Below are 26,237 nucleotides of genomic sequence, written 5' to 3' on the forward strand. Positions count from 1 at the left end.
TTCAAATAAATGTACAATTGTGACATCTGTACAGCATACATTTATCTATTTTACTTGCCTTTCTAATCTCCCTGTGATTTTTTTCCTTTGCTGTTAATCCATAATTCTAAAAAGTCTATGAAATGCAGATAAGAAAATATCTGGACTGAAATACTTCCATAATTCAAAGTCAAATCAAGCTAAGCATTTGAACAGCCCAAAAATTCAGATTTTCATTTCAGTTGATTCAGTTCCAGCTTGGGAAACTGTACAGACATCTGTGCCAAACCATTTTAATCTGTGGTGGCATCTGAGCCAGATCAGTTAGTTCTGCCAATCCTGATTATGTTTATTTATTAACAAATGCCATATTAGTGCAACATTATGGTTGTACTGCACTTGCACAAAGTTGGGAAATGTAGAGACATGGCTGTTTCTGCAACAATAAGTCAGCACCCATTTTGACATTTATAACATCTCAAAGGGTTTTTGTTTATGCTTTCATTTTTGCTTTTTGCCAACACACATTTCAGTTATGGCTTACCAATAACCCCTCTCTCTCATGAAAAAAAATCAGTAATTAATTGATGAATGTTGTAAAAGCACTGCCCACTTTTTACTTCCCTTTCTTAGAGCTATTGCGTTCTGCCTTTGCATTGGTGGCTCCACTCTTGTATTAGATTTCCTCTCAATTCTCAAGGGCTGACAACAGATCACAATTTTCAGGATACCCCTAATGAATATGCATGAGAGAGATTTATATACAAATGATGTAGTAAGCATGCAAATCTCTCTCAAACATTTTATTAGGGATATCCTGAAAACCTAATGCATTGTCAGCCCTTGAAAGTAGCAGTGAATATCAAAACATTAGGGGGCCCTTCTACCAAACTACGGTAAAAATTGGCCTTAGCTTGCCCATGTGTAGGACTGCTGGGACAAAATGTCTGATTTTTTCTATTTTCACTATTAATGGTCACGCTCTGCTTTTCCCATTAGTGCATAGCCATTAGTGCTTGAGCCCCTAGTGCCACCCAGGCAGTAAAGGCTCATGTACTAACCCTGCAGTAATCAGCACATGACAATACAGCTGCACTAACTGATTAGTGCAGAAGATGTCCACCTTCCACCCCTAGACACACCCCAGTGCTAAAAAATAAATTTTATTTTTTAGTGTGCGGGTAGAGAATGCACATGCAAAATTAACCACCGGACTCCTGAGTGTGACCCGTAGTAAGACCTTTTATGCTATGGTAGGCACGCGATTAGTGTTTACCACAGCTTATTAAAAGGACACCATGATCGTATCAACCAATGAAATCTTTACTCTCTCCATCCCCTAACCAAATCTGTTGCATAGCTTTTCCTGACCATAAGTTGAGGATTATTGTTAACTGGGAAAATTTGGAATAAGTTCTTGGCAAGCACGCTACAGGAGTGTTGGTAGAATAGCAGCACTTACCGTCTCCTCTTGAGGTCACATACTACCTGTCACAGCTGGCCACACCTTTCCTTGCCTATATCACACCCATATCCCACCTATTAGACAGCTAATGTGGGATTTTTACTGTGCTGGCTGCCTTTTTAGCACGGGATACTGCTTAGTAAAAAGGCTCCATTGTTAGTTAATAGTGTCCCCCATATCTATATAAAATTCTAAGATTAATATTTTGCTAAATGTTCTGGTGCTAATGTGAACTGTTTAATTCTAGGTCTCATTAATCTCAAGGGACACTGTTAACTAACAATGGAGCCTTTTCACTAAGCTGCGTTCTGATTTAGGGTTAATCAAGAGATAGGGAATGTATTGGTGAGGGCTGTGCCATTGCAGCTTTTTGCTTCTTATTTATTTCTGGTCTGGGCCCACATCCTGTTACATGTAGTGCCTGATAGCACAAGTGTTCCCTGTGTGGTAAATGCAGGGCAGATAATGGTCATGCCACTTGCATTTAATGCACAGCCTCTGCACTTACCACACATTATATTTTGTATTAAACATGTGGTAAGTGCAAAATTTACGTCACTTTAGTCAAAAAGCCCAAATGTGCATTAGTAAGATCTGAAGCTCAATTTTATATTGAATGTTCAGATCAAAATTGAGATGTCCAGGCTGAGATGTTCACAATTTCTATGGTATGTTATGAAAGACTCTGCAAAATGCAGAGCCTTTTGTAAAATATCATAATGCCCTACAAAAGTGAAAAATATATCTGTTGACACATATAATAGGAGCAGTCATTTTAAAAAGCTGCACATGAAGAAAATGAGTATCCTGGTCTCCCTAAATCAATGTGTAGAGCTTTTTAAAAATTGTATACCATGTATCATTGATCTTTCCCCATCTATGCACCCCTCTGACTGTTTCAGAGCCCTCAACAGCACATAAATGCCCCTGCCCCTCCCCCCAAGTCTCCATGGAAAATCCCCAATGAACAGGGCTGGTCTTAGGCAGGGGCAACAGGGGCGACCGCACAGGACCTCACACTTCCAGGAGCCCCACGCCCTTCCCGAACCTACCTTAATGCAAAGCACGCTGTTGAAGTGGCGTACTAAGGGCGGAATGGTGGAGGCGGTGCACCCCGGGTGCCGATCATGAAGGGATGCTGCCATGAGTGCCCATCCTCCACCCCCCCTGACTTCTGCAGTATTCTTCTTCCTCTCTCCACTCCCTGCCCGCTCGCCAGCTTAGGAGCTCAAATTTATTTCCAATATTATCAATTAAGACACTATCCAGCTTATTTTCGAAGGAGATTGCCAGCCATCTTTCGACATAAATCGGGAAATGGCCAGCCATCTCTCAAGGCCGGCGAAATCGGCATAATCAAAAGCCAATTTTGGCTGGCCTGAACTGCAGTCCATCGCGGAGCTGGACAAACTACAAGGGGGCGTGTTGGCGGGTACAGAAGGCGGGATGGGGGCGTGCTTAAGAGATGGCCGGCTTCGCCCGATAATGGAAAAAAGAAAGCCGGCCCTGACAAGCATTTGGCTGACTTTACTTGGTCCCTTTTTTTTCACAACCAAGCCTCAAAAAGGTGCCCCAACTGACCAGATGACCACCAGAGGGAATCGGGGATGACCTCCCCCTACTTCCCCAGTGGACACCAACCCCCTCCCACCCAAAAAATAAAAATAAAAAACATTTTTTGCCAGCCTCTATCCCAGCCTCAAATGTCATACCCAGCTCCCTGACAGCAGTATGCAGGTCCCTGGAGCAGTTTTTAGTGGGTGCAGTGCACTTCAAGCAGGTGGACCCTGGCCCATCCCCCTTCCACCTGTTACACTTGTGGTGGTAAATGGGACCCCTCTAACCCCCCCCCAAACCCACTGTACCCACATGTAGGCGCCCCCCTTCACCCATAAGGGCTATGGTAATGGTGTAGAGTTGTGGGGAGTGGGTTTTGGGGGGCTCAGCACCCAAGGTAAGGGAGCTATGCACCCAGGAGCTATTTTAATTTTTTTTTAATTTTTAGAAGTGCCCCCTAGGATGCCCGGTTGGTGTCCTGGCATGTCAGGGGGACCAGTGCACAAATGCTGGCTCCTCCCACGACCAAAAGCCTTGGATTTGGCCAGGTTTGAGATGGCTGGCCTCGGTTTCCATTATCGGCGAAAACCGAGGCCAGCCATCTCAAACCTGGCCATCTCTGACATTTGGCCAGTCCCAACCGTATTATCGAAACGAAAGATGGCCAGCTATCTCGTTCGAAAATAAGGTTGGCCCCGCCCCTTTGCGGCGCCGTCCTCGGAGATGGGCACCCTTAGAGATGGGCGTCCCCGGTTGAAAATACCCCTCTATGTGGCTTCCTTACTGGCTGTTGCACTTTTCTCATCTGCTCATGAAGCTTACAAAGAGATTTACTGGCTGGATGTACAGTTATTGGTACCTTTAAACTGTTATCACAAGCAACTTAAAGAATTTAATATCTGACCTTAATTATGTCCATTATGCTGAAAAATGGAATATGAGTTTGGGAATCTCCCTTACTGAGGAACAATTTAAAAGATGTGTATTTAATAGTGGGTCTCTCACACGTGATGCCTTGCATGGTGAGTTGCAATATAGGTTTCTTCTGTGTATTTCCCCACACAGGGCCTTTCTTGCCACTCTTCAACATGATGGATGATACCTGTCTAAAGTGTTTACAAGACAGGGAAACATTAGGTCACATGTTTTGGGGATGTCTTAAAACATTGACTTTCTGGACAATGGTATCTTCTCATGTTAGTCATTTGTGGTGACGGCAGTATTGGCTACTATGCTATTTGACACTGCACATGTATTTAGACCTTCACCCCAAGGGTTTTTGGGCTTTGTCAAACGCTCTATTTTGTTTGGGAAGAAATGTATTTTGCAAACTTGGCAGGTTGCTGACCCTCCTACTGTGGCACAGTGGCATTCACTTATGTTGCAGCTTGCCGCCATGGAACGATGCTTGTTTACTTCTATGGATTTGACTTTGGGCAGACAGTTTTTAGCTCCACTGAGAGTCTTTTTGGAACTCAACTCACTAGCTCACAGTTGTCTGCTTAACCAGTGACATTGCTTTGTTAATTGTCACAATCAAACTGAGGCAGGGGAAGGGGAGGAAGCGTAGTTGGGAACTGGGGAAGTTGGCATTTGTGTAAACTAATTGGTTCTGTTGGCATTTCTCTTTATGAACTTCGTAAGCTATGTTTATATTTGAACCAATAAAAATGATTTAAAAAAATAGAGGTAAACCTTTCCAGACAGCCCTTCTATAATACCTCTTACAAAAATGTTTAAAAGAACCATACCAAGAACAAATCATTGTGGCACAATACTGGTAAAGTCCCTTTCCTCAGAATTAACTCCATTTATCCACACCCATTGTTGCTTTCCACATAGTGATAACCTAGTCTGTCACTTGGAGCCTATGCTGAAGGCACTTGTTCATTTAAAAGCTGTCTATGTAGATTTGTGTCACAGATTTTGCTAAAAATAAATAAAATCTAGTGTTCTCCCTCAATCCAATTGTCTGGTCACCCAGTCAAAGAAATTAATCAGATTTGTCTGACAAGACCTACCTCTAGTAAAAACCATGCTGTCTCTGGTCAGAAACCTCACTATCCTATGCTTTAGAAACATTTCCATTAATTTACTTACCACAGAGTTCAGACTAAATGGCTTGCAGTATCCAATTTCCTCCTTGCTTCAGCTTTTGTAAAGAGGGACCACATCTATCCTTCTCCAGTCTTCCGGTACTATTCCCGACTCTAAAGAAGCATTTAAAAGGTCAGACAATACCCTCATATGTATCTCATTTAGCCCCAAACAGTCTTATGAAAATCATTCAAGACAATTGTGTCTGAGGATCTCAAGGTGACAAAACAATGCAACAAGGCAGTAGACACAGCCAGAAGGATGTTAGGCTGTATATAGAGAGGGGTATAAAAGGAGGTGTTGATGCTCCTGTACAAGTCATTGGTGAGGTCTCACTTGGAGTTTTGTATTCTTATTATTAACATTGGGGCCGATATTCAAAGCAATTTAGCTGGCTGCTGACTGGTTGAATCGTGTGGGTGGGGCTAGCCACTAATTTTCAAATGCACTTAGCTGGCTAAGTGCCGCTGAAATTCGAAGTTAGCACCTAACTCAAAAGTGGCTATGTTGAGGGCATTCCATGGGCAGAGTCAGCACTTGGCCACTTAAAAGCTGATATTTAGCCCTTAAGCAGACAGGTTTAGTGCATAAATGGGATCAAATAAAAATCTTTCCTATTTTTATTTGCTAGCCGATGGCCACTTAAGAGTGAGTATTGACTTAAGTAGCTATGTGTTAGCCAGCTTAGAACTAGCAGGATATTCAAAGCTGAAGCCAGCACAGGTCTCAGCTTTGAATATCTGCCACCGGCTGAATATCAGACCCATTGTTTTCTTAAATATCAAAATCCATAATGTTCTTGCAGTTCATCATTTCAAACTATATAAAAAATAATAAACCATCTACAGAGCCAGAGCTGTTCCATTCTATGTTCCTCGATTGTTCATCTTCTAACTGAAAAAGAATGTTCTGATAATGTGCTGGTGGAAAAAGCTCCAAGTTGATGTGTGCACAGGGACATAATTCAGTCCTAATCTCCAACCCACCTCCCAGTCAGTTCTTTTCCATCTCTATAACATTGCTACCATCCCCCTTATCATCCCTGCCTATTTCCCATTGTCCCCACCCCAGTGCATACCTCTATAATGGAGAGTCAGTTAACACATGTAGTAAAGGCTTGAGAGAATGGTTTTCCACATATGCACAATTCAGCTCCAGAGTTCCTGTAGGCCTCAAACAAAGCTGGGGCATAAATATTTTAAGCAATCCTGTGGGCCTACTATGACTAAATGTGGTTCCCACTGGAAACAGAGAGTCACCAGTCAGACTAAATTGGGGGACAAAGGAGACATGAAAGATGTTTTGGGAGCCAGGTAAGAAGTTGACTGGGCTTTGTAGGCATTTATTTATTTATTTATTTATTTATTTATTTATTTATTTACTTATGGCATTTATACCCCACACTTTCCCGCCCGTGGGCAGGCTCAATGTGGCTTACATTAGTTCAAAAAGGCTAACAGCAGTATAGAAAGACACATCAATCTAGTAATAAACAAACAGACACATTAAGGGCGAGGCAGTCGGTGGGGAGAGACAGAGGGAGAGAAGAGAGAAAGGTGGTAAGGAATGCAATACGGTCACATAACAGTAACAGGTCAGAAAACACTAAGGCAGTGCGGGGCTACAGCGTAAGCTTTCCTGAATAAAGCGGTCTTCAATGATATTCTGAAAGCCTGTTGTTCGGAGGTAGCTTTAACTGAGTTGGGTAAATCATTCCACAAACGTGCGCTGATGTAGGGAAAGGTAGATGTGTGGCTGGTTTTATACTTGAGGCCACTACACGAGGGGTAGTGGAGATGTAAGTAGGATAGGGAAGATTTGCACAAATTCCTTTTATTTAAAGTTTTTCTTTTTTCCCCCATTTTGGAGGGTTTTGGATTGTGCTCCAAAAATGTTTTAAATGTATTTTTGTTGGTAGTTCAAGGGTGGTGAGACCACTTAAGGACAGGCTAAGGTGGTCTGGGTTTAGAAAAGTGAATTATATGGCTTACAATTGTATTTTTGTAAATGAAGGTAAAAGGTAGTCGTGGAGGGGCATAATCGAACGGAAACGCCTATCTCCATGGGCGTTTATCTCCAAGAACGGGTCCGTGAAGGGGCGGGACAAACTGTATTTTTGAAAAAATGAACGTTTTTGAGCTGGGCGTTTGGTTTTTTTAGCGATAATGGAAACTAAAAATGCCCAGCTCAAAAATGTCCTAATCCGAGCCATTTGGTCATGGGAGGGGCCACGATTCGTAGTACACTCGCCCCCCTGATATGCCAGGACACCAACTGGGCACCCTACGTCAGTGCGGTGGACTTCAGAAAAAGCTCCCACATACATAGCTCCCTTACCAAGGGTGCTGAACACCCAACCCCCCTCCCCCAAAACCCACAAATGTACAACACTACCATAGCTCTTAGGGGTGAAGGGGGCACCTACATGTGGGTACAGTGGGTTTTGGAGGCCTCCCATTTACCAGCACAAGTGTTACAGGTGGGGTGGGGGGTGGGCCTGGGGCCACTTGGCTGAAGTGCACTGCGGTACCCACTAAAAGTGCTCCAGGGACCTGCATACACGCAGGCCTCTAAGACTGGTTGCTGCTATATAACCTTGGCACACCAGTTGACACCTGAAGACTAATCTGTACGAAAACGTCCTTTATTGGAATAACCGCGTTTACTCACAGTTAACTGCAGATCAGAGGTTGTGCCCCACTGGCAACGAGTCTCCCTGGTACTGAGATGAGCAGTAGGTCAGAACTGGCAGAATGCTGTACAATGCCCTCATTCAGCCACATTCAAGGGAAGAACTAAGTTGTCTAACGTGGCTAACACAGGAAAGGGAACTAAAACTGGCTTACAAAAATGGCCACTACCGCATGGACTACAACAGGAAACACAACAGGGCACACTCTGACCTATTAGGCAGGGGGAAAAGCACCATGGGAGAAGAGCCTACCAACTACCAACATTGTGAGACTGTAACACAAGCTAATGAAATCACGGAGCCCAATACCCTACACCCACCACAATGCAATGCTGATGTGACCCTGTACTGCACCCGAGAGCCACATCTGACCCAGGGAAAGGCTGTGACAGGATCAAACACATTCTGCTGTCATGGAGGTGGGTACGGCATTTGAGGATGGCATACAGGCTGGGAAAAAAATTTTTAAAGTGATTTTTTTTTGGTGGGAGGGGGTTAGTGACCACTGGGGGAGTCCGGGGAGGTCATCCCCGATTCCTTCCAGTGGTCATCTGGGCAGTTGGGGCACTTTTTTGGGACTTGTTCGTGATAACCACGCCCCAGTTCCGCCTCCACCATGCCTCCAACACGCCCCCATCAACTTTATTCGTTTCCGCGATGAAGTACAGTTGGAAACGCCCAAAATCGGCTTTCGATTATACCGATTTGGGCGCCTTTGCGAGACAAACGTCTATCTCCCGATTTAGGTCGCACTATAGGCGTTTTTCTCTTTCGAAAATAAGCTGGAAAGTGTACCTGTCAAGTAGGCCTGACAGTTGGTAGTGTGATAGTGGGTCTTATTTTAATTTTTAAGATGGATCTCAGGGTGTCTGAGGTGGTTTTTGGATGGTTTTGTGAAAAATCTGAAAACATAGATTACTGTATTTTAAAATATTTAAAAATACTATATGGATAATTTTGGTCTAAAATGGGCTTAAAATGATTCTTTTTTTTTTTTATAATAGTCAATTATTTTCATGGAAAAACTATTAAAAAGTTCCTTATTTATGATGAGAAGTATTGGGAAGGACAGTTTAGAATGTGGATTTCAACTTGCAAGCATACTGTACCATGCATGCAGAATTTAAAGAATCCAAGTGCATGCCATGTCCGCACCACAATGTCCTCACCATGAATGCCTCCATGATAGGTTGGGGTGCACACCTTAACAATTTCTACACCCAGGGTTCTTGGTCCCCAAGGGAGAAACAGCATCATATCAATCTGCTAGAATTGTGAGTGGTCTGTAATGCTCTCAAAACCTTCCAAGACCACACCCTCGATCAGGTAATACTTATACACACAGACAACCAGGTTGTGATATATTACCTAAACAAACAAGAAGGAACGGATTCTTACCACCGCTGTCAGTAAGCAATCAAGATATGAACTTGGGCAGCATCTCAAAATATCTCTATAAGAACTGTTTACCTAGCTGGCAAACAGAATTCTGTAGCAGACAAATTGAGCAGAGTCCTTCAGCCTTATGAATAGTCACTCAGTATCAATGTAGTTCATCTAATACTCCAACAGTGGGGGACCCTAGCAATAGACCTGTTTGCTTCTCCTCAGAACAACAAGCTTCCATGCTTTTGTTCCAGGATATATGCTCCCAACTGAACAGCCCCAGATGCCTTCTTACATTACTGGGGAACAGAACTTATGTACACCTTTCTCACACTACGTCTCATAGGGAAAGCTCTTCTCAAACTGCATCAAGACCAAGGGACCATGATTTTAATTGCGCCATACTGGCTGAGTCAAATCTGGTTCCCTCTTCTCCTAGAGTTATCATCCAAAGAATCATTGAGGTTAGATCCTTTTCCAACCCTAAAAATACAGAATGAGGGGTTTCTCCTCCATCCAAACCCTCGGTCCCTAGCCATGATGACTTGGTTCCTGATGACAGGGCCACCAAGAGGAGGGGCGGTGTGCAAATTTCCATGGGCCTGGCCTCCAAGGGGTGGGGGTCCCGGTGCAGGCAAGCTTCTTCCTGCCTGCTTCCAGGACGGTTCTGTCTTCTCTTGGTCTCTCTCCTGCTCCTGCTACGTTCCACCCAGGACCAGGATGATTGTATTAATGTGTTATTATGTTAATGCAATCATTTGGGTCCTGGGCAGCATGCAGAGTAGGAGAGGACAGCAACAGCTGGTAAGGGAGCGGGTGGTGCAAGTTGGTGCAGTGGTAGCCTGAATGTGGGGAGGGAGGAGTGTGACGGTGGTGGCCCGAGTGGGGGGGGGGGGGGGCATAGATCCAGTCCCTTTGGTGTGCAGCCAAAGCACTCAACCCTGCTAGGTGCTTTCTTCCCACTCTTATGGAGTATCTCCTCCATCTTTCTGATTATGACCTCAAAATGAACTCAGTCAGAGTACACTTGAGTGCCATTAGTATGTTTCACTTCAAGGTTGTGAACAAACCAGTTTCTGTTCATCCCTTGACAGTAAGAATCATGAAAGGTTTATTTCATACCCATTTGTGATTTTGCAGAATTGTAGATTGGAGAACTGGTATTGGTCATTTGTGAGAAAGAGTGGAGAGTTGTTCAGTGCTTTGTTACCTTTGTGTTTGCCCCAGTCCAAACCTTTTCACCTTAACATTTCCTTACCTGCCTCCTTTGTGTCTCACCTCCTCAGCTCCTTGTTCACACCTGCCAGCCACCCCAGCCACAGCTATTCCTCTGTATCTCACCCCCTTTCTCCATTAAACCCCCACTGTCCCCAAATCCCCACACCTCCCATTATACATCCCTACCTGCCCATCTCCTTTGTCTCATTGTTCTTCTTTTTGTACAGTCCTAGTTTGTCAGTGTGCTCTGTGCTGCTGTTGTGTGTGATGACTGTTTGTTGCTGCTGTGAGAGTGAGTGTCTTGTTCCACTGTTGTGTGCATCTGTATCGTTTGTCAGTTGAGGGAGAGCGAGTGCTTTGGGCAGCTGATGTGTATACGTCAGGATCCTGTGCCAGTATAGGAAGAGTTAGTGATTGTTGTTGCTGTGTGTGTGTGTGTGTGTGTGTGTACTGTTTGAAGGTGATGAGAGAGTGAGTACAGGGTGCTGTCTGTTGGTGGAGGGACTTATTAGGTTCAGTAGGTGGAAGTGTGCACAGTGGTGTTTCTGGACTAAATGGGTAGCACCTTTGATGGTGAGATATGGATGTGCTGAATTCATTGGTGGCTGATGCCTTGCTGGAGGTAGAAGATAGTATATAGGGGAGACCCCACAGGAGATACCCCTTTCCCTGAGTGTTCAGGCCCTGTACCTGTTTCCATGACCTCACCAATGACCAATGCCTCAATAGATACCACTTTGACATAGCTGCTATACAGCACCTTCAACCAGCTATGACCTCTCCTGCAGCCAAGGACACGTATGAATAATGACATCCCGGTCCACTTCAGGGTCACTGCCTCCCTTACCTTTCTGACCACTGGAAGCTTCCAGTCAGTGCTAGTGGTCAACTCGGGCCTCATCCAGCCCGTTATCTCTAACTGCCTCACACACTTCATCAATGCCTTCCTCACCCACACCTCTGATTACATAATCTTCCCTGCTACTCCCCATGCCCTGCACTACAAAATGGCTCAATTCTACAACATAGATCACTTCCCCTCAGTCACAGGCATCATAGATTGCACACATGTCACAGACCCCACAGGCATGTAAGGCCACCTACCACAATAGGAAAGCTTTCTACTCCATGAACATGCAGGTTGTGTGTGATGCCCAGAAGGAGATTGAGGACATATGTGCTTGCTATCCAGGCTCCACCTATGATTCCTACATACTCTAGTCTTTGGCATCTACCAGAGGATCAACCAAGGGGAAATCTCTAGGAGCTGTCTTTGTAGCATAATATGAGTTATTGATTTTGCTGGATCAGATACCAATATAAAAATACAGCTTTAAAGACTTATTGGGACAGAATCAGATAAACTGGTCTGGCTTTCATTTCACATTCCCCTTCCCCCTGGAAAACTACTGACAAACTAGCTGGGTGGTTATCTAAGCCCATCTACACATCTACTACACCTAACAAAAGACTACACCTCCACCTATTGTCAGAAAAAGACTAAGCCCATCTAAGCTCAATCACTCTCATACAATGGACCAGCAGCCACACACTCCCTTCAGTTGCCTCCACAACTCACATCACCATCCCAGACCATCCAATACTCACCCTTTGTCTTTCCTTCCCCCCCCCCCCCCCCCCCCACAGGTGACAGAGGATACCCCCAGTGAACCTGGCTCATAACTCTAATAGTGCACCATATAATAAGAGGCATCAGACCAAATACTACATCATAGAAAGAACCTTTGGCCATCTCAAGAATCAGTTCTGATGTCTCGATCAGCCTGGAGGGCAGCTCCTCTACAGCCCTGAAAAAGTAGCAATGATTTTCATGGCCTGCTGCTTGCTGCACAACCTGACTCTCCAGAGATGACAGCCCCTGCCAGAAGAGAGGAGGAGTGGCCTAGTGGTTAGAGCACCAGTCTTGCAATCCAGAGGTGATCGGTTCAAATCCCACTGCTGCTCCTTGTCATCTTGGGCAAGTCACTTAACCCTCCATTGCCTCAGGTACAAACTTAGATTGTGAGCCCTCCTGGGAGAGAGAAATTTCCAGAGTATCTGAATATAACTCACCTTGAGCTACTACTGAAAAAGGTGTGAGCAAAATCTAAAATAAAATAATAACAACAAGCACAGCAAGAGGCCCAAAACACAGAGGATGAGGAGCCCCCCCCCCCCCCCACCCCTAGGGTTGAACTGAGTACACACCAGCTGAGGGTCTGAGCCAGAAAAAGACTCAATCAGACCAATTTTTATGGCAGGTATATGAGATTTATTTCATGTAAAATAAACCCCCCCAAATCCCCTGACCAACACCTCTACCCTCTTTGTGCACACCCCATCACATGCCCTTCTTCCAGCACACCGCTCCCTATCACACACTCCTTTCTCATCACATCACATTCCCTCCCCCAGCACAAACAACCTCTCCCACCCCATTCCTGAGAAGCTGCACCTGGCCCGGGCCTGGAGTCCAATGGCAAAGGAGGCTTATTTCAAATAGGCTGATGCTTTCCAAAATGTTTGTGATATGTTCCTCCGATTGAAGTGAAATGCGATACTGACACACGGAATAAAAACAAAGTGTGGAGAGTTTAAAAGCTGCTGTGCTGTAACCGTCAATCGACCTAGATGTAAATAGTGCTCCAATTGAAATGAAGTACAAAGCTCTCACACAGCAACAGTGTAAGTCTTTCTTCAATCAAAGTTCACTATTAAAGGATTTTTTAATGAAAGAACTATGTTCCTTTTGTTTTTAAAGGCCCTCTGTGCTGTTTTTCTTGCTTGGTGTTTTTTGTACTTAGTTCCCTCTCTTTGTTACATTGTGGTTGGGGAAGCATCATAGTATGGAGTTTTCTGGTGCCCTTGGGTTCAGCCTTAAGGGATGTGTCACAGGTCAGCATACCGACCTTTGGTGCTGGGGACATGACAGAGCAGCCAGATGGGGGGGAGGGGGGCAGGAGTGCTGTGAAAGCCTTATGTAGTCAGCATACTGTCCTACTTGATCAGTTCTTTGCATATTTGGTATAGGGGCTAGGGCTGTGATACCTGAATACAAGGGTTGTGGGTTTGGTTCCCACTGTGGGTGCTTGTGGTGACTCTTATTTCCCATGCTTTTGAGGCTTTGATGTGCTAGATCAGTTTATGTGACAAAGTGGGCACTTTTTCAGTGGTGGCTGGAGGATGGTGAGCCATAATGCTTCCCCTCCCCCATTCCTTCCTATGTTACCTCGTAGCTTGGGGTTTGGCTGCAACAAATTCACAGAAATATGGGGTTTGGGGCTATACTGTAGGGAGGGTAGCTGCATCCAGAGGCCTGACTGGGGGAGAGAGACATTACAGGGGAGATTTGTATGTGATACTTATGGCGCACCCTGAGCTGCTCCCGCCTACACCAGATCAATCCTGGGTCCTCATGCCAGATGCACTGGTACTGGTGCCAGAGTGACAAGATCACAGTGGAGTCTGAAGCACCTGAAAACACAAGTTGGTGGAGAGAGGGTTGAGGGGCTGGGCTTCCTTAGCATCACATACATTATTTACTTTACTACCATGTTGTGCACTGCTCCTCACATAGGCAGGGACACATTTCATGAGGCAGGTTTGGGGAGAGGCTGAGGGGATGAGTATGCATCGCCCAGGTGTTGCATTAGCTTAGGTGGATATGGAGACAGAGGTGACATGGTGGCCTTTCAGTACAGGATGTGTGCTACAGATATGAGGTGGTGATGGGCAGTGGGGTAAGGCTGGTGTGCCTTTGGCCTTCTCAATGTAGTGTAGTCACCATCTGCCAATATTCCCAGCACTATGTGTATATTGCCCAGAATGGACGAGGGAAGAGGACAGATGTGTTCAGGACCTCATTGTTGCATAGATAGTGGAAGGGGGTCCCCCAGACTAAATTGTCAAGATATACTCTGTACATTGTGATTTCAGCACTGTTTTGTTTTGTTTTTTTAACATTTGTACCCCACACTTTCCCACTCATGGCAGGCTCTGAAACATATACATGTCTGGCAACAACAAGGGGAACTCAGTGCATGTAGGCTGGTTTTTAAGAAGCTGAACTTCCGGCAAGTCCCATGCGCATGTACGGGCATCTTTGGTAGGCCCGCCATTCTTCATGTGGACTTGAAGAGAGTTCCTTCCCAACTGTGAGCTATTATGTAATGATATGGTATGTTTTGGCTGCATATTATAGAATTTGGATGTGAAATATTGTTGATATAGAGTGTGTGGGGTATGTTATAGTGATTGTTATATTTTAGAGGTCTGACCCCTGACAACGCATGAAGGAGCGAAACATGGACCGTGTTGGGTTTGGTGTTGATATGCAACAGGCTACAGTGATTTGATGACTGTATTTTATAGTTTCAAGAATGTACATCTTGCAGTTTGCGGTGGACTAGATATACACCTCAGATGTGGGGAAATATCGAAGCACACTGATTGGACACTTTAGATTTACAACATGTCACATGACGGTTGGATATTTCAAGCCATGCATTTATAAATCTGAACAATGAACCAAATACATTTGGTTCTAATCATATATTTGGTTTTAATCATGAGTTTCAGTAACATTATAATGCAGTAGCAGGGAATTTAGTTCTGAGGTGTGTAGTGGAGTCGTAAGTGAATGAGGATATGTGTGGTGTATGTAATGTATGTTTGAATAATTGCACTATAACAATTTCCTGATATTTATCAGATTTTAATAGTTTTCAAATACAGAATAAAGGTTTGTAGATTGTCCATAGTTGTGGATATATTATGCATGTTTGTATGATACAACTGTATTGGAATTGAGGTTTCTCCATTGTGGGTGTATGTATTAAATAAACAAGGAGACACTATTGCACCATTCCCATGCTTTGACTGCTCGAAAGTTTAAACAGTTCCACAGTGGGGAGAAGACTGCTCAAACAATGGCTAAACTATTCATGGAATTCCATATAACAACTGAAATTACTCCATTACTGAGAATACAGCAAATATTACAAAAGTCTTGCATCTTCTGAACAACATTTGCACTTGTGGCAATGAATAGAATACCAGTTCATATTAAACAGAGTCCAACAGCCAGTCACTTTGCGAGTCAGAGTTGGTTGAAGCTGCTGATGTTGGATCTCTGTTTGATGCATTTGAAGATAACTCATGTGCTGATGACACTGACTCCATCTGGTTTCACAAGCACAAGAGATGTGCCAATCACACAATGTTGTGGCAGCTGTTGATCTCTGAAGCATGAAAAGATTTGCATTTGTGCTATGTGCAAATGTTTCACAGGACCATGGTGAAAGTAAAGGTTCTTAGCAATGCAGATGTTGTTGAAGAGGTGATTGGTCTTACATTTCTCAATCCAACCTGCACAAGGTGGGTTTCAGATTACATATCCATCAGTCAACTGGTTACAATTGAAGTGGAGAAGTCATGGGCTAGAACTGATGAATGATACTGAGATAGTGTTCCTAAGGAACTATGTCATGAAGCCCTTGTCAGCCACAACTGATATTCCCATGACAATTCCCATGAAAATGGGAATTCAGTCAAAATTACGGCGATTGGCTAATGTCAACCTGGATAAGACAATGCAGCCACTAATCACAGTTCTGACAAAAGGAATTGCTTCAATGTTCGGTCCAGTATGTGAAGATAATGCTGTTCTGAAGCTCAAGTTGAAATATTTATCAGAACAAAAATGGTTTGAGAAGATGCAGCTGCTCATTCAAGCTTTGGATGCAACAGAGACTGGTCAGAGCTAGTAGAATAATTCCACTTTCATTTGCACAGGAGTTACTGTCAGCCTCCAAGGAAAAGACTGCTACTGGAGGTGAAGACTATCCACTGCAAAGAACAAGCTTCGAGCAGCCGGATATGGAACACAGGAAGAGAATGAGCTTTTTCTGTAATGTTCAGACACTTCCACAAACAGCTTGCTTGGATTTTCAAAAGTGGCAAAAGCTTTTGTTGAGTTCAGTGCTGCACTTCCCAGCAGTGCAGCAGTAGAACATTTATTTAGTTGTTCAGGACAAATTTTAGTGTCACGACAATGCTCTCTGAGTGACAATAGTTTTGAGAAACTGTTTTTTTCTGCAGTATAAATTGAAGTGACATATTGAGAATTCTCAGACTTTAAACATAAAGCAGAGTAATTTATTTAGCATTAGTTAAGGGCTCTGCTTACTAAGCCCGTGTTATAGGTGTGTTAACATTTTTAACGTGCATTAACCTTGTATGCGCATTAACTGTATATGCGCCTACAATATCCCTATAGGCGCCTACATGGTTAGCACGCATGCTAATTGTAGGCGGGTTAAAAACACTTACGCACCTTAGTAAACAGGGCCCTAGTGATTTGCTGATAATTTATTCTGATTTTAAATATTAAACACATTTCTTCTAAGTGCAATGGTTGTGCAATTGAATTTAGGGCAAATTAAAATACCTGTGAAGTAGTTAACTACAACTTAATTACTTTTGCAGTAGTTGTTTCATGTAGTTAAACTACTGCAAGAAAAATGTATTTAACCAGGTGGTTAAACTACTTTTTTAGTAAAGTAATTATGGATAAAGTTAAACTACTTTTTAAGTAGTTGGCGCCCAGCACTGTGCACAAAGTGCCCTTTACAGAATACTAATTTAGCACAAGTCATTTCAGTACCTATCTTTGGGTACCATATATAGAACATAGCATTTAGTGCCCATATATTTTGTGTCTAGGTTTTGTGTACTTTCTTGAATCTACCCATAATGCTCGTTCTTCTTAAAGAATGTGCACAATCTACACATCGTGCACACTTTTTCCAGATAGATGTACATGTGCAAACCATCACACATGCATGCAAATGAACTTTCTATTGGGAAAGAGCCATAGGCGCCCAGTATAAGAGGCTTGGAGAGGTTATGCCTCCCCAGCCACAGCAGGATGGATCAGCTGTTTCTATAGAAATGCTAAATAGTAGTAGTAGTAGTTCTCCCGCGAGTCCCGCTGCTCTGGGGGGTTTAAATAGCAGCAGCTGCAGTGAAAGCCGTCTCTAGCCTTGTGTATAACCAGTTGTAATTTGATTACCTTACTGCTGGGAGAGCAGAGCAGGGGGGTTGGCTGGAGGTGTTCTGGGTTGGCAGGGAGATGTTTAACTAGGATGAATTCCTGCACATGAGCACTTCATACCAAAGAGACTTGCACTGACCCCTGAAATTTTAAAAGTGCTAAAAATAAGTTTTAAAAGTATTTGCATTAAATCTAATTGCAGAATTTAGGTGCTAGGAAGTGGGATTGGTATGCTATACACTCAAATTTGCTCAAGCCATATGCAAATTAGTCCGTTTTTGGGAGGTTCTCATTTTCATATTTATGGGTAAAAATTGTTGGAAATGTTTACAGCCTTAATGTTAGGGCATGGCTCTGATCAAAAATGTGAAGTTTGATCCAAAAATGAAGGGTTTAGCTAGTGGTTTATCTTTTACTAAAAATTTCCATTAGAGTGTCTGTACGTTAATCTGCATTCAAATAGAGCTCTCTGATTGGATAAGCAGCTCCTATAAGAAAATCTGCCCGGGAACAGAGAGGAGAGGAGAGGAGAGAATCAATGGGTGGGTGGGTGTGGATGACTGGAGAGGGGCAGGGGAGAGGAGAGAATCAATGGGTGGGTATGGATGGCTAGAGGGGGGGCAGGGGAGCGAAGAGAATCGCTGGGTGGGTGTGGATGGCTGGAGGGGGGGCAGGGGAGAGGAGACTTGCTGGACATGGATGGAGGAGAGGGAAGGGAGAGAGAAGAAATGCTGGACATGGATGGAGGGGAGGGAAGAGTGAGGAAGGAGATGAGATGAGGGAAAAGGAAGAGAGAAAAACTGCACATGGATGAAGAAAATAGGCAGAAGCTGGATCCACTGGACAGTCAAGTCTGCAGAGGACCCAGCTTTACTTACGGATGTAGGACAAGAAATGAAGAAGAAAGGCAGAAAGTAAAGAAATAAATGGAAAGGAAGCCCTGGAAATGGAGTTAAGAGGACAGATAGCAGCAGAATCAGATACTGGGCCAGCAGAAAAACAAAGTCACCAGACAACAAAGATAGAAAATACCATTTTATTTTCATTATAGTGTTTGGAATATGTCCACTTTGAGAATCAGGTGCTCAAAATTAAATGTTTATATTTACTTATGCATGGCATTTTATCCCACATTAAACATGAATTAGTAGAGGAGTGGCCTAGTGGTTAGGGTGGTGGACTTTGGTCCTGAGGAACTGAGTTCAATTCCCACTTCAGGCACAGGCAGCTCCTTGAGACTCTGGGCAAGTCACTTAACCCTCCGTTGCCTCATGTAAGCCGCATTGAGCCTGCCATGAGTGGGAAAGTGCGGGGTACAAATGTAACAAAAAAAATTAGGATGTTTTGTGGCTCTACATGAGAATTGTGATATTATGATTCTTGTTTCATATTGTTGACGGTCTGCATTTTCCGTATGGGTGGTATATTGGTGTATTAGGTTCTGCCCAGTGTAATATTTATGGTACAGTAAGGTTCTGAGTCTGTTTTTGCACAAAGTTGTGCATAATGTTTTGCAGTTGAGCGATTGTGGTTAGTATATGCTTTGAGCAACCACTTTATTCTTTGACATATGATACATATCTAATATCTAAATTTAATAAAAGGTATTAATTGTTACTTTTATTTTTATTTATTTATTTTTTATGTGTGTTATCAGACAATTATGGATTTAAGCTCCACCCCTGGCCCCACACCTAACCCCGCCCCCTTTAGCCTCCACAAACAGTTGGGCCACCGACCGCCTATGGAAAGAGCTCATAGTGTGACCTCTTACTGGCTGATGACATCCTTTTCAAACGATAGCCCATACCTAGAAATTATAGTGTGCAACAGAATTGAGAGTTCAGAAAGGAAAAAAGAAATGGGTCCAAGCTCCTAAAACAGATCCAAAGAATTCAGATAATAGTGCTTAGCAAGCAGCCAGTTCTTCTATGTCTTGTGTATTGAATGTAAAGTACTTAGCTCTTCCTACTTCTGTGGAATGCATTATTAAAGCTAGTTAATCTTCCTTAATTGGTAAACAGTTGCCATATCTATATATTTCTGTGGAATATGTTATTATGCTAGTTAACCCTCCTTAATTAGTATACAGTTGCTATATCAACATATTTGTATGGAATGTGTCAGTGTTTCTCTGATTAAACTAGTTAAGACTCCCTCATTAATATATCATTAATTTATTGCATCAATCATTTAGTCAGGGAAAATGAATTCTTACAATGATCTGTCTTTATGATATGTGCTACTAACTGAAGAGAATTATTTTTACTATTATTATTCTTTTTATTTTTATTTTTTCGGTCAGTAGACCAATTTAATAGGCGTTTATTCAATGTATGGATCAAAGTGCTGAAGTGTAGTAATATAAAGAAATAACAGAGAAGACATATTTTTATGAAGAATGTAGTAGAACATAACAATTTGAAATCCCCTTCCTTTGAGCATGGGACTATTTATGAGGATGGTCAACCATATTTAAAAAAAAAGGTCCAATGATTGAAGTTATCAGATTAAAGACAAGGCTTGCCTGACCAATTTACTTCAATTCTTTGAAGGAATAAACAAACATGTGGACAAAGGGGAGCCGGTTGATATTGTGTATCTGGATTTTCAAAAGGCGTTTGACAAGGTACCTCATGAAAGGCTACAGAGGAAATTGGAGGGTCATGGGATAGGAGGAAAAGTCTATTGTGGATTAAAAACTGGTTGAAGGATAGGAAACAAAAAGTGGGATTAAATGGGCAGTATTCCACAATGTAGAAGGGTAGTTAGTGGGGTTCTCAGGGTCTGTGCTAGGACCGCTGCTTTTTAATATATTTATAAATGATTTAGAGATGGGAGTAACTAGCGAGATAATTAAATTTGCTGATGACACAAGTTATTCAAAGTCGTTAACTCGCGACAGGATTGTGAAAATTACAGAAGGACCTTACGTGACTGGGAGACTGGGCGGCTAGATGGCAGATAACGTTTAATGTGAGCAAGTGCAAGGTGATGCATTTGGGAAAAAGAACCCGAATTATAATGATGTCATGCAAGGTTCCACGTTAGGAGTTACGGACCAAGAAAGGGATCTGAGTGTCGTCGTCGATAATACACTGAAACCTTCTGTTCAGTGTGCTGCTGCGGCTCGGAAAGTGAATAGAATGTTGGGTATTATTAGGAAAAGTATGGAAAACAGGTGTGAGGATGTTATAATGCCGTTATATCACTCCATGGTGCGACCGCACCTTGAGTATTGTGTTCAATTCTGGTCGCCGCATCTCAAGAAAGATATAGTGGAACTGGAAAAGGTGCAGCGAAGGGCGACTAAAATGATAGCGGTGATGGGACGACTTTCCTATGTAGAAAGACTAAAGAGGCTAGGGCTTTTCAGCTTGGAGAAGAGATGGCTGAGGGGAGACATGATAAAGGTATATAAAATAATGAGTGGAGTGGAACAGGTGGATGTGAAGCGTCTGTTCACGCTTTCCAAAAATACTAGGACTAGGGGGCATGCGATGAAACTGCAGTGTAGTAAATTTAAAACCAATCGGAGAAAATGTTTCTTCACCCAACACGTAATTAAACTCTGGAATTCGTTGCCGGAGAATGTGGTGAAGGCGGTTAGCTTGGCAGAGTTTAAAAAGGGGTTAGACGGTTTCCTAAAGGACAAGTCCATAAACCGCTACTAAATGGACTTGGGAAAATCCACAATTCCAGGAATAACATGTATAGAATGTTTGTACATTTGGGAAGCTTGCCAGGTGCCCTTGACCTGGATTGGCTGCTGTTGTGGATAGGATGCTGGGCTCAATGGACCCTTGGTCTTTTCCCAGTGTGGCATTACTTATGTATTCCACTGTTCTTTTCCCAAATGATATCCTGAATTTACTCTGTCTTATATAACTCTTCATAATGTAACCCATAATCGTATTGCAACCAATTGTACTTCCATCATTTACAATGTATTGTAAGCCACACTGAGCCCGCAAATAGGTGGGAAAATGTGAGATACAAATGCAAATAAATAAATAAAATAAAAAAATACTTATATTGTCTAAACCAGAGAAGAGCTTCTGACATTAATTCATACGATACAGTAAAATGGCTGAGGAAATAATGGGCTGAGACTCTTTCAGGGAACAAGCAAGGTAGTAGGTGAAAGGCCAATCATATACTTAGGCCAGGGTCTTTATCAGTCTAACACTCTAAGTTTTCAAGTTGAAAGTCCATTTATTTTATATACTGCCTATCTGAACAGTCTAAATAGTTTACAACCTTAAGCAAAATTATTGGGGTGTGTGGGGGTAGGGACCAAACTAAAAATAACAAAACAGTCAAAGCAGAACTGGGCGAGAGGAAACCCTTTAATATTAAAAGTTGATGTGGTGGTGGTAGGAAATTGTGTATGAAAGAACATGGCCACAGATTTAGAATGATTAAGCTTTAACTATTATCCACTAACCAGTCTGCAACATCTAGCTTTTAGAGATTGATGATTCACATGCTGTAATATATGTGGATTTGAGATAGAGAAAGAGTTGGATGTTTTTACATTATAAAGAATGTAAATTCTTTTGACTGTAGAAGGAGAGTTAATTGCACTGGAAAGATAATTAAAAAGTGTCAGATTCAAGACTGATCCATGCAGGATCCCAGAAAGCAAGAGCCTTGGGAAAGAGGTAGAGTCAGAGATGTGAACCACATAAGAGTGATTGGATAAGTATGAATGAAACCAGTGAAGCTCAAGTCCAGTAATTTTAAAAGTCATGAAGACATTGAAGTAAAATACTGTGATGGACTATGTCAAAGGCAGCAGACATGTTTAGGGTAAACAGGAAAACATTCTTCCCTTTGTCTGATTAATTTTACATAATTAATTAGTCCAAGAAGGCTGTGATCTATGGAATAAGGGTGGATAGCATTCATATGATCATGATATTCAGAGAGCTGAGTAACCACAACTTGGATATTGGCCTATAATTATTTATTAGAGAAGAGTCAGCCTTGGAAGCTCTTAACGGGGATGTATGATGCCTTGCTCCAGGTTGCAGAAAAGGTGCATGAAGATAAGCTAGTAATGACTATAGACTGAAGGAGTGGGCAAAGTGTTGGAAGGACACATTTCAGGAGAAAGTTGGGAGAAGATTGTTGAAGGGTAATGAGATACAGAGAAGAGACTATATTATTCAGGAGGTATGGGAAGCTGCTAGGATGGCCCTACATGAATTCATCCACTGAGAGGTGTGGAGGTACATAAGAACATAAGAATAACCATACCGGTTAAGACCAATGGTCCATCTAGCCCAGTATCCTTCCAGTGGCCAATCCAGGTCACAGGTATCTGGCAGAAACCCAATTAGTAGCACCATTCCATGCAACCAATCCTAGGGCATGCAGTGGCTTACCCCAGATCCATCTCAATAACAGACTATAGACTTTTCCTCCAGGAACTCAACCAAACCATTTTTAAACCCAGTTATGCTGACTGCTATAATCACATCCTCCAGCAATGAGTTCCAGAGCTTAACTATGCTTTGAGTGAAAAACATTTCCCTTTTATGTGTTTAAAAGTATTTTCATGCAATTTCAATGGGTGTTCCATGGTCTTTGCACTTTTTGAATGAGTAACAAATCAATTCACCTCCACCCATTCCACACCACTCAGAATTTTTGTAGACCTCAAACATATCCCTCCTCAGCCACCTCTTTTCCAAGCCGAAGATCCCAAAACCTCTTTAGCGTTTCTCATATGGGACATTCCATCCCCTCTGTCATTTTGGTTACTCTTCTTTGAACCTTTTCTAATTCTGGCTATATCTTCTTTGTGATATGGTAACCAGAATTGAACACAACCTAGTGGTTAGAATACATACCCCTCACCTGAATGTTGTGGGTTCAGCTCCTACTTTTGCAGCATGACCTTTTTATCTTCTTGTTTTTGTTTTTTTTGTGATGGTCATTTCTTCAAGGCTTCTTACTTGCAGCATTTAATAAATGTGGGTTAAGTTTAGCCCTGCTGTCTTTAATGGAATTATATGATGGTGAAGTGTTTACTACAACTACCCAGCTACAATACCTTCTGTTTATAGTGGAGTCTGTTCTATATGGTCCCTCTGACAACCTGGTGTCAGTGAGGGCTGTGATTAAGTGGGAATTATTTCTCTGATGTATCTACTTACCATAAGAAATATACAATTTGGAAATGTGGGACAAATAGGGTTTCTACCTCCTTATACCCACCAGGATACAATGGACCAGCCACCCCCAAGATATTGGGTGACAGAAAAGACAGAAGCTATTTTCCTTCTAGAGGGATAGTCTTATTCCAATATAGATAACAAAGCAATCAGACAATAAAGCAATTAGGCAATAAAGCAATTTAGACAAAGCAATCAGGCAGGGTAATTAGACAAAGTAATCAGGCTAAGTAAACAAAGTAATTAGGTTGTAACAAATGGCAACATTTGTTACGAGAGCAGTGGCGTTCCTAGGGGGGCTGGCACCCGGGGCGGATTGCTGATGTGCCCTGCCCCACGGGTGCAGCGAACCCCACACCGGATGCAGCGCGACCCCCCAGCAAAAGGACACCCCCGCAAAAGAACCCCCCCCCTAGGTGCACGCCACTGGGGGGGGGGGGAAGTGCCGTGCTTGCCTGTCCTTCATTCGTTCCATGCTCCCTCTGCTCCGGAACAGGAAGTAACCTGTTCCAGGGCAGAGGGAGCATGGAACGAACGAAGGACAGGTGCGCACGGCACCCCCCCAGCAGCGTGCACCCGGGGCGGACCGCCCCCCCTGCCCCCCCCTTAGTACGCCACTGTACGAGAGGAAGAGATATCTCTGTGGTAAGATGCACTCACTGTTGATGATCTCTGCCTCCGTCTAATACAGCACAGCAGTGCCTATATACAATGGATTGAGCATCAATCCCCTCCCAACTTGCTATTTCAGCTGATTTCTGTGTTACTCAGCTAATTTCTGTCTTACTTTATTGTTTACATAGAATGAAACACAGTATCTGAATGCTTATGGAACACAGCATCTTATAATAAGTCCAAGGTTCTTTTACCGAAGATTTTGGTCGCCATTTCGTTACAGGAATTTCCCTAGCACCCATGTTTATCATAGTATTATCTAAAACCTCAACACAACTTCCCTCTCAAACTGTAAATACATTCTTAATGTCCTTGTCTAAGCTGGCACCAATTCTGCCAGGGAGGGGACGAGCACTCCTTGCTGGTTCAGCATGAACTTATATTCACAGCATTTACAGCTCTCAGCAATAATACAGAAAGATGAAGTTTGACTCTTTAGCTATGTAGGTCATGGGTCATAGCTGGCCTGTCAGTGCTCAGAAAAGTGCAAATCAATTCACTTCACAGGCCTGCTTGACAGCAGTCTCCTCTCATAAATTAGTTACTCTGTACCCTGATTCCCAATGTGGCCATTAGATGATATTGGTTTACCTAACTCACATTCATGTTTGTAGTACACCTAGAAGGTTGAGGTCTGAGGAGTAATTGAAGAGGGCAAATTTCTTCAAGTAGGGGCTGACTGCAAGTGGGTTGCTGATGCAGTCATGGCTTTGACATAAACTGTGGTGGCCATGTGGCCCAGCACCTCAACATCTGTTGAGCTGTGACCTGCTGAGAGTCTTGAACCTGAGAAGCCAATGCAGCTAAAGTGTCTGCTCTTGGTTCTTGGAGGAAGGCTCAAACCTTCTGTGTATCGAACAGTGCTCCAATGAACTCCAATCGCTAGACAGGGTGAAGATGGGACTTGGGGTAGTTTATAACAAACCCAAATAGTTCTAACACCCGAATAGTCCTCCGCATGGACTCCTGAGCACTTTCCTCCAACATGTTCTTCACCAGTCAATCGTGAAGATAAGGGAACACATGCACCCCCAGCCTGCGTAGCGATGCTGCGACTACTGCTAAGCATTGGTAAAAACACGGGTGCTGACGCGAGGTCAAAAGGCAGCACGCTGTACTGGAAGTGGTGTGTTCCCAGCTGAAACCAAAGATACTTCTGGTGGGTTGGAAGTATGGGATGGATGTGTAATATGTCCTTTAAGTCCAGAAAGCATAGGTTTCTGAATTATGGGAAGAAGAGTGCCCACGGAAACCATCCTGAACTTTTCTTTGACCAGGAATTTATTCAGGGCCCTTAGGTCTAGGATGGAACCCTGTCTTCTCTTGGATGAGAAAGTACCTGAAATAGAATCCTCACCCTTCTTCCCTGGTGGAATGGGTTCGACTGCATGGGGCTTCAGAATGGCAGAGAGTTCCTCTGCAAGTACCTTCTCGAGCTGAGAGTGGAAGTGATGTGCTCTCAGTGGAGAATTTGGAGGTTTTTGAAGCCAATTTAGGGCGTATCTGAGATGGACTATTTGAGGAACCCACTGGTCAGAGGTTATAAGGGGCCACCTTTCGTAAAAAAATTTCAACCTCTCTCCAACAGGAAGGTCATCTGGTACAGGCACTTTGACAGCGGCTATGCTGTGCTGGAGCCAATCAAAAGCTCATCCCTTGCTTTTCCTGTGGAGCAGGAGGGGCCTTAGGCGTGTGCTTTGGTTGAGCCTAAACAGGCTGGAGAGAGGGGCAGCATAACTATGCCTCTGTGGGTGGTAGGCACCCTTCCACGATTGACCAAAATACCTCCAGGTGCAGAAGGCGTCTGGCGGGAGAGAGAAGAGATGGTATCAGTTTGTTTCTTGATTTGGTCAGCAACCTCCTCAACCTTCTCTCCAAGAAGGATTTCACCCCAGCATGGGAATCCACCAACTTCTGCTGAATGGATGTTCA

The sequence above is a fragment of the Microcaecilia unicolor genome, chromosome 1 (assembly GCF_901765095.1).
Source record: "Microcaecilia unicolor chromosome 1, aMicUni1.1, whole genome shotgun sequence".
Taxonomy (NCBI): domain Eukaryota; kingdom Metazoa; phylum Chordata; class Amphibia; order Gymnophiona; family Siphonopidae; genus Microcaecilia; species Microcaecilia unicolor.